We start from the raw sequence: 11,335 nt of genomic DNA on the forward strand, positions 1-11,335 counted from the left end.
CTAAAAAAGCATACATACTCTACCCCTCTAGTTTTTTGAGTCTAAAAAAGCACACATACTCAGTTTCTAGGATTTTGTTTTGAACCTGTAACGTCATTTGACGTGTTAAAAAAAAACACAACCACATACTCTTAACTATTAACTATTAAGCCCAAATACTCTTAATACTCTTAACCATTAAAGCTATTAAGCCCAATACTCTTTAACTATTACGCACATATACTATTAATACTCTTAACAATTATTAAACCTGCTCAAGCCACTGACTCAAACTGCCCTGACTCCCCCCCAGGAAAAAAAAACTATATTAAAAATAATTAAGCCCAAGCTCTATATAAAAGATAATAAAAAATAATTTATGTTAAGATAAAAAGAAGTGTTTATAAAATATTTAACGCATCATAAAAAGTTTCCATGTCACGGATTTTATCTACCATCTCACGGATTTAATGTATACCATACCATAGAGAGCTTGCAACCCGAAAGGGGCTAGGTGAGATATGCCAAAACCGAAACTGTGAGAAAAAAAACACGACATTTAGATTCATAAAATAAAAAATTATAAAGAGGCATCACTGTTAACTGTTAAATTCAGTATACAGATGACAGCCCATACATGTTACCAGAGGGGTTCCGGCCCTTCGCTTGCATGTGACCGGAGGGGTTCCGGCGCTTCGCTTGCAGATTTACCAGAAAACCTTCTTGAATTTACCAAACCCCTGCAACACATTTTGAAGGAACGAGTTCAATGCTTCCCATCGTCCTCGACCTTCGCGGAGCCGTGGCCCCGCAGGCCCCAGCTGGGCTTACGCCTCTCCAACCTGCAACCTCCGGGGGTTCTGTCAGCATTGTTTGTGGGGACGGCGTCAACATATACGGCGGAAGACATTTCGATCTGCTGAATCCGAACGGCCCCAAGGACCCGCTCAGGCAATTCTTCCTCCGCCTGAGACTCCACCATGAACGCCATGTTCACCGAGACGGAGGTCACATAACCGAGGGCGAGGTGAATTATACTGCTCGCGAGCGCCGAAGAGCCAATGTCGACATCAATTTCTAAATAATTTCCCCCTCTGTGATAGCGACAGGTTAGGGCCTTCCCCAGCAGGCACGCCGCGTGGTTCCCCACCGCGGCCCGCACGATCCAGGGCCCCTTCACAATCCGACTCAGGAGCTTGAATCTGCTGTTGCGGAAGGCGTCGTCCCCGTGCACGAAGCGGTGGAAAAGAGACCCCGGTGGGATTGGATCCTCGGTCGCATAATAGAACACCGCGCTGTGCTGCTGCTCCCGCCCGGGCACCTGCAGGTTCACAGCGAACACGAAAGCCTTCAGCGCTCTGCCTTCACCCTGGGCACGGCGGAGGGCAGCCATTGTACGGTTGTCCCGGCGCGCGAGCACGTGGTCGAGCTTGGCCGAGGAGCGAAGCCAGTCCATGCCCAGAGGCTTCATCAGCGACTCCCCTGCCGGAACCTTCTGCTTCTTGCTGAAATACTCCGCGCCCCGGACTGAGAACACATCGCCGCTGGGCGATGACCAGCCATTGACGCCCGTGTCTGGATTCACTTCTCGGAGTGGCCCTGACTTCCGGACTTGCTCCTTCCAGTCCGCCTGAACCTTCCCGCCCCTTGACATGGCTCTCTCACACAGGTCTCTCGTTCGATTCTCACCAATGGATATCTCTGTTTTTATGGAGTGGAGTAACCGGAAATGTATCGTTGCAAGCAAAGTCCGCCGACCAGAAACGCATAATTGGAAGCAAAGTGCGCTGCCCACTTTCTCATCGTAGAATTCTTCTTTTTGATTCTTTATTATTAAAGAAAAAGCCGTGTGCCTCCCTGGCGAGGCCGCAGATACCCACACATGAATTCATTCATGATCTGGCAGTGGCCATTAAGATTCCCATCACAGCATCATCATTATCATCCATGTATTTTAAAAAAAAAAAAAAACAAACAAACAAACTGTCCTGCACTGTCATGCCATGCAGGTCTCCTGTTATCTATGAGTTATAAGTAGGTGAACAATAGGTTGTTGGATATGGTTGACTTTGATGCCTGAAGGGTTGGCTAGATTCAATTTTATTTGGTTTGATTGAGAAGTTTGAAATGTTTTATCTCTTTGTTAATTTGGATTTTTATTTTTGTAAAATTAAATAAATTATTAATATTATTATTGAAGATTTAAATGTGCGTCTAATTAATTAATTTGTATAGAATTTATGTATTTAAAAATACATTTAAAACAATAAAAGAATAGAGATTTCACCAAAATTTGTATCTCAAAATTCAATAAAAAAAAGTTAAGATTTCTTTATTTTTAATATAGAAAGTTTTTATAGAGTTCCAAAAATGTTGCTAAGCATATATTTACTACATGTTCTTGATTTCATTAAATCTTTTTCTTTAAGTCTGGACCTCTTCTACACTTCTTCTATAATACCAATTTCTAATGTGGAAACCAAAACCAAACTTATGAATGCTTCTTCCTTTCCCTTCAATCTCACTTCCCAAAATTCCAATCTCTAACTAGCTTATTATCACTATCCACTAAATTTGCAACACCCCTACTCAACCCTTGGATTGTAAATAACACGTAAATGAAATTTAGGTTGGCGAGTCGGAACATGTTAATTAGGCAGTTGAACTCAGAATTCCTTATAGGACTGATGTACCCATGTGCATGTGTATTTTTATGTTTTTGGGTTATTGTCCCTATGTGTATGTGTGATTTTATGTTTTAGGGCCAGCATGTCTCGTGTGTATATGTTTTTTTAAATATATTTTGAAATTAGAAAACTTGGTGTTGTAAATATATTATTTTATGCATGTTATTAAATATATTATAACTATAAACCGGGTCAGACGAAAAGAGTATGGGGGCTAAGACTTCATAGGTATATAAAGGTCTCATATGACTTGATAATCATAAAAGTGCACATGTATATAATAAAAATCCTTTAAGTCATTTTATGATCCAGGTGGATATTGGTGGCCACCGGCTAATTCCACTTGGATCCCCTCTAGTGCTTCTTACAATTTTTTTTTTTCTTTCAGTTTCCTTAATTATAGCACAGTTTACTATTTTTAGCAGTTTTTCGGGTCCTAAACTTCCGGAGCCGTTTTGAGGCCCTAAACGACGTTTTTTGGGAAATCCACCGCCAGCGATTTTTTTGATAAAAATCGTCTTTTCCGTCGTACTCCTCGGAGAGATCTTTCCAACGGGCTATCATACACGTCAAACGGAGATAGTACGATCAATTCGTGACCCCGGGAAGTTGATGTACCAACTTACCCAAAAACGGGGCCCACAATTTGGCGTTTCATCTTCTAGGGTTAGGTTTTGGAATGTGAAGGGTTTTCCATTGTTTCTCAACAATAAATAGGCCTTCGAGCCTCATTGTAAGATAGTTCAGAGGCATGTAGCCACCACATCTCTTCTCAGAGATAAGCTACCATCGCCCTAGCTGGTTTATTTCCATTTCTGTTTGTAAGCATATTTCAGTATATTACAGTAAAGAATTGAGGTATTATTTCCGCTGCATATCTGTCTTTATGGTTATCTCTGTATTTTATTGCGTTCCTGTTTAAATCCGGATCAGTGGTATCAGAGCGGTCTGTTTTTCTTCTCTGTTTTTCTTTGCATGTCCCCAACGAGGTCAGGATATAAGGAGTTAGGGCTTGAACTGGTCGAACCTTTGCAAGACCAGCCTCGCAAATCCCGACGACCTCCCATGGCGGATGAAAAGAAAGATGAGGGGGCAGGAGATCCTATCAAAATCTTGCTCGAAGAAGCCCTCGAGCGACAAAGGAACGCGATGATAGACAACTTTGCCCAAATCCTTCAGCGGCTACCCAGAGGCGACGCATCGGCTTCCAACAGCAACTCTGGAAACGCCACACCATTTAAGGTACAAGTTAATTTTGAAATCCCCATATTCGAGGGTCAGATAGACGCAGATGCCGTCGATAAATGGTTAAATGTGCTAGAGGGTTATTTTTCTGTTCATGATTTTTCCAGTCAGGAAAAGATTATTTTCGCTCTTCTCAAAGCAGCCCCCCACGTCAAGGATTGGTGGGAAACCTACTGCGAAGAGAAAGATGAAAGTACAGGCTCACTATTTTCAGTCGCACCGACTTGGGATTCATTCCGAGATGCCATCAAGGAGCAGTACTACCCTGTCGGAAGCTATGAGGATCAATACATAAAGTGGACCACGCTACGGCAGGGAAGGGACCAAGACGTACCAGAGTTTACCAATATTTTCCATACCCTTCGCACAAAGTTGGGTATCAAGGATACAGAGCAGCATTTGGTACTAAAATACCGTGGCTGCCTGCACAAGTACATCCAAGAAGAAATAGAATTCCTGAACATCTCCTCGCTCGGCATGGCATACCGATATGTCGTCAAAGTTGAGCAAAAGTTTAAACAGAAGAAGCGAGACTTTGGGTCTGCGAATCTGAAACAAGGGAAAGGTGCCCCCAAACCGCAGAACAAAGGACAAAGCCAAGGTGGGGCGGCCCAAGACAACCCGCCAAAACTGCAAGCAAAGAACAGCGCCGCGAAGCCGAAAAAGGACACCGGAAAGTGGTGTGAGTTCCATAAGAGCTCCACTCACAACACAAGTGAGTGTCGGGCCAAGCAGTCACTGGTGGCCGAGCTAAAGGTTTCAGAATCAGATGCGTGTTCTGACTCTGAGTCAGAACTCGATAAGGGGAATGACAAAGGGAAGCAGATTATCGATGCGGAGCCCAACGCCACTGTTGCCACCATGAAGATCCAGAAGGAGGAACCTGAAGATCTAGAGGAGGAGGAGCGTCTCTTCCACTCCCAGATGTGGGTAAAGGGCTCCCCGCTACAGTTCATTGTCGACAGCGAGAGCCAAAAGAACCTCATTTTGGCAGAGGTCGTGAAACGGCTGGGCTTACCGACCACAGCACATCCACAACCATACACCATTGGGTGGCTGCACCAAGGACGGGATCTTCGCGTGAGCCAACAGTGTCGCCTTCCATACAACATCAAGCCCTTCACGGATGAGGTATTGTGTGACATTGCACCCCTTGAAGTTTGTGATGTGTTATTAAGACAACCATACTTGTGGAAGCGACATGCTGTGTATGAGTCAAGGCCCCGTGCTGTTATTGTTACTTTGGGAAATAAGTTGTACAGGATACCAGAGGTAGCACCGCCTACCGCCATCTCTTTGGTTACTGCAAAACAATGCAGTAAGCTCATTTCCAAAACCGGGAAGTTTGTTTTCCTGATGATACGCCCTCAAGAAAAGAAGAAGACGGTGGCCACGACCTCCAGATAGGGCCCCTCCGCACAACAACTACAGATGGAAAAGGTCGTGGAGGAGTATGAGGACATCTTCACCTCCCCCGCAGGGGTTCCTCTGCACTGTCAGGTCAAGCACTCCATTGATCTAACCCCAGGTTCGCCGCTGCCCAATGGACCAATCTATCGGCGCTCTGTTCTGGAGAACGATGAAATCAAGAGGCAGATTCAGGCGCTGCTGCAAAAAGGTCACATCCGTCCGAGTTCATCGCCCTGTGGGAGCCCTATCGTGCTAGTACAAAAGAAGGATGAGAATTGGAGACTCTGTATTGACTATCGGGCGCTGAACAAGATCACTGTTCGTAATAGGTACCCAATCCCACGGATTGATGACCTCCTGGACCAACTAAAGGGGGAAAAATATTTCAGCAAGATTGATTTGAAGTCAGGATATCACCAGGTACCAATCGAACCCTCCGATGTGTGGAAGACTGCCTTCAAAGCCAAGGAGGGCCTTTTCGAATGGTTGGTTATGCCTTTCGGATTGACGAATGCTCCTGCAACCTTCATGAGGCTAATGGACGACATATTGCGGCCATTCACCAACTCATTTGTAGTAGTATACTTGGATGACATCTTGGTCTTTAGCAAGACTTGGGAAGAGCACCTCCACCACATCCGACAGGTTCTCCAAACACTGCGACAACACAAGTTATGTGCCAATTTGGAGAAATGCACTTTTGGCATGACCCAGGTTCAGTATCTGGGATACATTATTGATGAACGGGGGGTGCATGTGGATCCAGCCAAGATCCAAGTCATTCGGGATTGGCCATCTCCAACCACTCTGACAGAGCTTCGCAGCTTTCTAGGCCTTGCCAACTTCTACCGCAGGTTCGTGTTGGGATTTTCTCATATCACTTGGCCCTTGAGTCAGGTCACCAAGGGAGGAGCGAAAGCAAAATTTTTTTGGTCCGAATCTCAACAGAAGGCATTCACAGAGTTGAAAGATCGACTCTGCACAACACCAGTTCTTGCATTACCAAACTTGCAGCAACCATTTGAGGTCGAGACAGATGCCTCTGACTATGCTATTGGGGCAGTCCTTATTCAACACGGGCATCCAGTGGCATATCACAGTGAGACACTTTCAGACACAGTCCGGAAGTATCCCACTTATGACAAAGAGATGTATTCCATTGTGTAGGCCTGTCGACAATGGAAGCATTACATCTTGGGGAAGGAAACGGTCATCCACACAGACCACCGACCCTTGCAGTTCATACAGACCCAAGGGAAATTGCAGAATGATCGCCATCAGAAGTGGTCCACATACCTGCAACAGTTCCATTTGAATATCAAGTATAAGAAGGGCAGCACCAATAATGTCGCAGATTGTCTCAGTCGACCACCGATCATGGCATTAAACACCGTGCTCAACTCTTGTGGGCACGAGACTTCTGATTGGCCACTGCTCTACAAAAGCGACCCGGAATTCGGCCACACATACCAGATACTATTGAAGGGTCAACATGTTCCAGATTTTCACCTCCAGGACGACCTATTATGCCACCTAGGTCACCTTTGTGTTCTTTCAAGCGAGCGTGCCAAGATGATCTGGGAAGCACACTACAGTCGGGCCGTTGGGCATTTTGGGGTTGAAAAAACGGTGGCAGTACTGCAGAAATATTTCTATTGGCCGAATCTTCAACAGGATGTCGGGAAGTACATCAGATCATGCACTGCTTGCGCCATTGCCAAACCGACCATCAAGAAGCAAGGCCTCTATACCCCGCTGCCTACCCCTAGTCGACCTTGGGAATCCATCTCCATGGATTACATGTCAGGCCTCCCTTCCACTAGGCATGGAAATGACTGTGTTTTTGTGATCGTCGACAGGTTCTCGAAGATGGCCATTATGGTGGCCTGCAAGAAGAATATCACAGCAGAAGCCACTGCTAAACTCTTCTTTGAACGAGTATGGGTACACTTTGGGATCCCACAGTCAATCATTTCGGATCGGGACAGCAGGTTCCTCAGTACATTTTGGTCTAGCCTCTGGTCGATGCTGGACACCAAACTCACTAAGTCCACAGCCTTCCATCCTCAAACTGATGGCCAGACTGAGGTCGTCAACAGGATGATCGTACACATTCTACGCATGTACAACTCAAAGCATCCACGCACATGGGACGAGAGCCTCCCCTATGTTCAGCATAGCTACAACCGGGCTCTCCACAGCTCGACTGGCCACAACCCTTTTCAGGTGGGATTGGGATTCCAGCCACTATGTCCCATCGATGTGGCCATGCCATTTGCAGCTACTCACGCAGATTCTGCTCATGTCCGGTCTGAAACAGATAAGGCAAACAACTTCATTGAGCACATCCAACATATTCGCCAGCAGGTCCATGACATTCTGGAGAAATCAAATGCCAAGTACAAGCAGCGACATGATCAACATCGGGTGCTACACAAGTTTCAAGTGGGCGACAAAGTCTGGTTGCATTTGCAAAAGGAACGCCTTACCGGAGCTGATCGGAAACTCAGACCACTCCGATATGGCCCTTACACCATTACCAAGGCTGTGGGAGACAATGCATTTGAGCTCAGCATTCCCCCATTCCTTGGCCTGCACCCGGTGTTCAATGTCGACCGCCTTCAGCCATACTTTCCACCATTACTAGACACGTCTGACATTGCAGAACAACTCACACCCACAGAGTTAAATCCAGCTTGCATGGAACAAGCTACAACTGATCAGATCATGGACACACAGATCAAGCACACTCGCCAACAGAATATCCAACTGTATCAAGTTGTCAAAGCAGGACAACTCCTTCACCAGGGCAAGTGGCTCACCAGGGACCAAGTGCAGCAGAAGTTCCCTCATCTCATGGAGGAACTCAACGCCATGGGGACCATTGCTTCCTAAGGGGGGAGGAATGATCCAGGTGGATATTGGTGGCCACCGGCTAATTCCACTTGGATCCCCTCTAGTGCTTCTTACAATTTATTTTTTTCTTTCAGTTTCCTTAATTATAGCACAATTTACTATTTTTAGCAGTTTTTCGGGTCCTAAACTTCCGGAGCCGTTTTGAGGCCCTAAACGACGTTTTTTGGGAAATCCACCGCCAGTGATTTTTTTGATAAAAATCGTCTTTTTCGTCATAGTCCTCGGAGAGATCTTTCCAACGGGCTATCATACACGTCAAACGGAGATAGTACGACCAATTCGCGACCCCGGGAAGTTGATGTACCAACTTACCCAAAAACGGGGCCCACAATTTGGCGTTTCATCTTCTAGGGTTAGGTTTTGGAATGTGAAGGGTTTTCCATTGTTTCTCAACAATAAATAGGCCTTCGAGCCTCATTGTAAGACAGTTCAGAGGCATGTAGCCACCACATCTCTTCTCAGAGATAAGCTACCATCACCCTAGCTGGTTTATTTCCATTTCTGTTTGTAAGCATATTTCAGTATATTACAATAATGAATTGAGGTATTATTTCCGCTGCATATCTGTCTTTATGGTTATCTCTGTATTTTATTGCGTTCCTGTTTAAATCCGGATCAGTTTTATGGAGTGTCAAGTGTAAAAAGAAAATTCAAGTACATGAAAGAAGGGAGGTTAGTAGTATGAGGAAGTTGGTTAGAGCTGGCTATCGAGGATAGTAGCAGGAACTCTTGGAACCACATGACTCTGAGAACATCCTCGTCCAATCGTATAAGACACCCTAGAGGTGCCAGCACAACTCGAAGAACTGCAAGTATAAAGAAGGGTGTGGAATACTTGGGTGCAGGTTGATAGGGGATATGAACTTGGAGGTTGGAGGTTGGTATGATTTGATATGAGGTCTTGGAGGGTACTTGGAGACCTTGGAGGGTAGCAAAACGTCTTGGAGCCACAAGACTCTGAGAACATCCATGTTCAGTTGAGTAAGACACCTTGGAGGTGGTGGCACATCCCAAGGGACTGCAAATGTAGAGAAGAGTGTGCATTACTTGAGTTTAGTGATCAGGTGCTCAAAAAAAAGCTCAAAATTCAAAGTTGTCAGATCGGTTTGGAACCTAGACGAATGCGTAGTGTTCGTCATCTTGAATCTAGCACAACTCGTTTCACACGAAACAGACACCGTATGCTCCCATAATCATGTTTTGTTCACTTTCCCAGACACGCGAATTTTGGTAAAAAAATTGACAGCCCAGTCAGCAGTCTGTACTGCTGACGTGGCACTCACTGGGCAGGTGTATGTGGCAGGTTGACTGGTCAACAAGCTCGGCGAATCCTATTGTGCCAAGTGGCACATTTTTATTGGGTGCAATTTGGTAATTTGTGATTGGTTGGTTGGTGGCCAACCACGACTAACACATGGCCCAGCTAGAGGCCCCCACATGGCAGCCCGAGGGCCACCAAAATTATGGGTCAATCTGGGCAGCAGCAGCAAGGGTCGAACCCACGACCTCACAACACATTCCAAAGCCTTCCACTAATACGCTAGCACCATGGTTCTTAACTATATACGTCGTCGACATATATTTGAATATTATAAATGCATCATTCAGGGGTTGGGCCAGCTCACAGGGGCCAACCGTTGGCCTTAGACCCGGGCACGTGGCCCCCACATGGCCACATTTTTCGGATATAAGGTGTTAGAGGACATTTAACGCATCCAACAAATTTTCCCAAAATTCGATGAAATTGTCGCTCCATTAGCGCATTTTGGGGCAAATTTGTAGGATGGTGCTGGATTTTGGGGAATTTGCGGTGCGATTAGCAGAAGATTGGGAAAGGCCATAACTTCTTCAGTTTTTTACCAAATCAGGAGCTGAAAGAAACTACACATGCATTTTTGGACATTCTAGAGCTATTGGAATAGGTTTTAGAGCTTTTTGAGCATTGTAAACTAATGCTTTCACACTTTTGAGCATAATAGAGAGGGTCAAGCCATTGGAAGCTAGACCAAGGAGACTTAGCCTAGGAGGGGTGAACTCATTCATCATGTGCTGCTATGATATTATTTATGGTGATGTTTATGTCGATTATATGTCGTTGTTCAGTCATTTGTTTATGCTAATTTGCACATAAAAAGTACATAAAAGTACTCAAAAACTCATATTTTAAACTTGCAAATGATCTCATGAATCCTTAATAAGCACATTTAACATATTCTGGAAAGGAATTTAGCACAACAAAACTAATTTTCCCAATAAAATCATTGGTATCAGAGCACTTGGTTTTATTTGTCCAAGAAGTATTTAACTGTTTGCAAGTGAATGTCATGCTTACAAGGTTGAAACTCAAGAGAGGAGAAGGGAAGCTGGTTGAAAGTCTTGAAGTTGGTTCAAGTGGAAGGAAGACAAGGTTGCCACAATCTCCACCACTAGTTCTTCCTCAAGTTGCAGTTGAGGCTCTAGTGAACATGTCTCATGAAGGAGAACCTACAAACATGACAAAGGATGGGAAGGTCTTCAGGAAGGCTTTCTTTGATATGACAGAGATGGTGAAGGTCCTATATGAAGAGAGGAATACCAGACTGCAGGGTGAAAGCTCCAAACCTCCCAAAGGAGAAGGTTCCTCAGGAGGAGGAGGTAATGGAAATGGAAGTAAACCTCCACTCTCTCCACCATCTTCTTCATCTTCTTCTTCACAGGCATCTTCATCCTCTTCCACTAGCACAATCGTTGGTCATACTCATCAACATACCTCAAAAGGAACTGGTAAATCACCCTTGTTAAAACTTGATGTTAAATTTGAACTACGCATGTATAATGGTGAAGTGAATGCAGAGAAGCTTGACAATTGGGTTCATCAGTTGGAGGTCTATCGTAAAGTTCAAAACCTTCAAGAGGATGACATAAAGATTCAGTTAGCTTCCTTAAGGTTGGAGGGTGCAACATTAGTATGGTGGGAACAAAAGACACAAGAAGATATAAAAAGACACCGTAAGATCTCAATTTCTTGGTCTAATTTCATCGCTGCAATTAAAAGACAATTCTACCCTCTAGCTTATATGCAGAAAGCCATCATGAATTGGCAGAATTTTAGACAACCT

At 44.8% G+C, this 11,335-nt stretch overlaps 1 pseudogene; it reads right to left on the minus strand.

The window, feature by feature from the left end:
* Nucleotides 1–516: 516 nt before the first annotated feature.
* On the minus strand, nucleotides 517–1,792 carry LOC149252942 (protein ENHANCED DISEASE RESISTANCE 2-like pseudogene; annotated as a pseudogene).
* Between the last annotated feature and the right edge of the window lie 9,543 nt (nucleotides 1,793–11,335).

Source organism: Pinus tabuliformis, chromosome 7, assembly GCF_031772625.1.
Source record: "Pinus tabuliformis cultivar Carrire ecotype Pingquan chromosome 7, CPIR1, whole genome shotgun sequence".
Lineage (NCBI taxonomy): Eukaryota > Viridiplantae > Streptophyta > Pinopsida > Pinales > Pinaceae > Pinus > Pinus tabuliformis.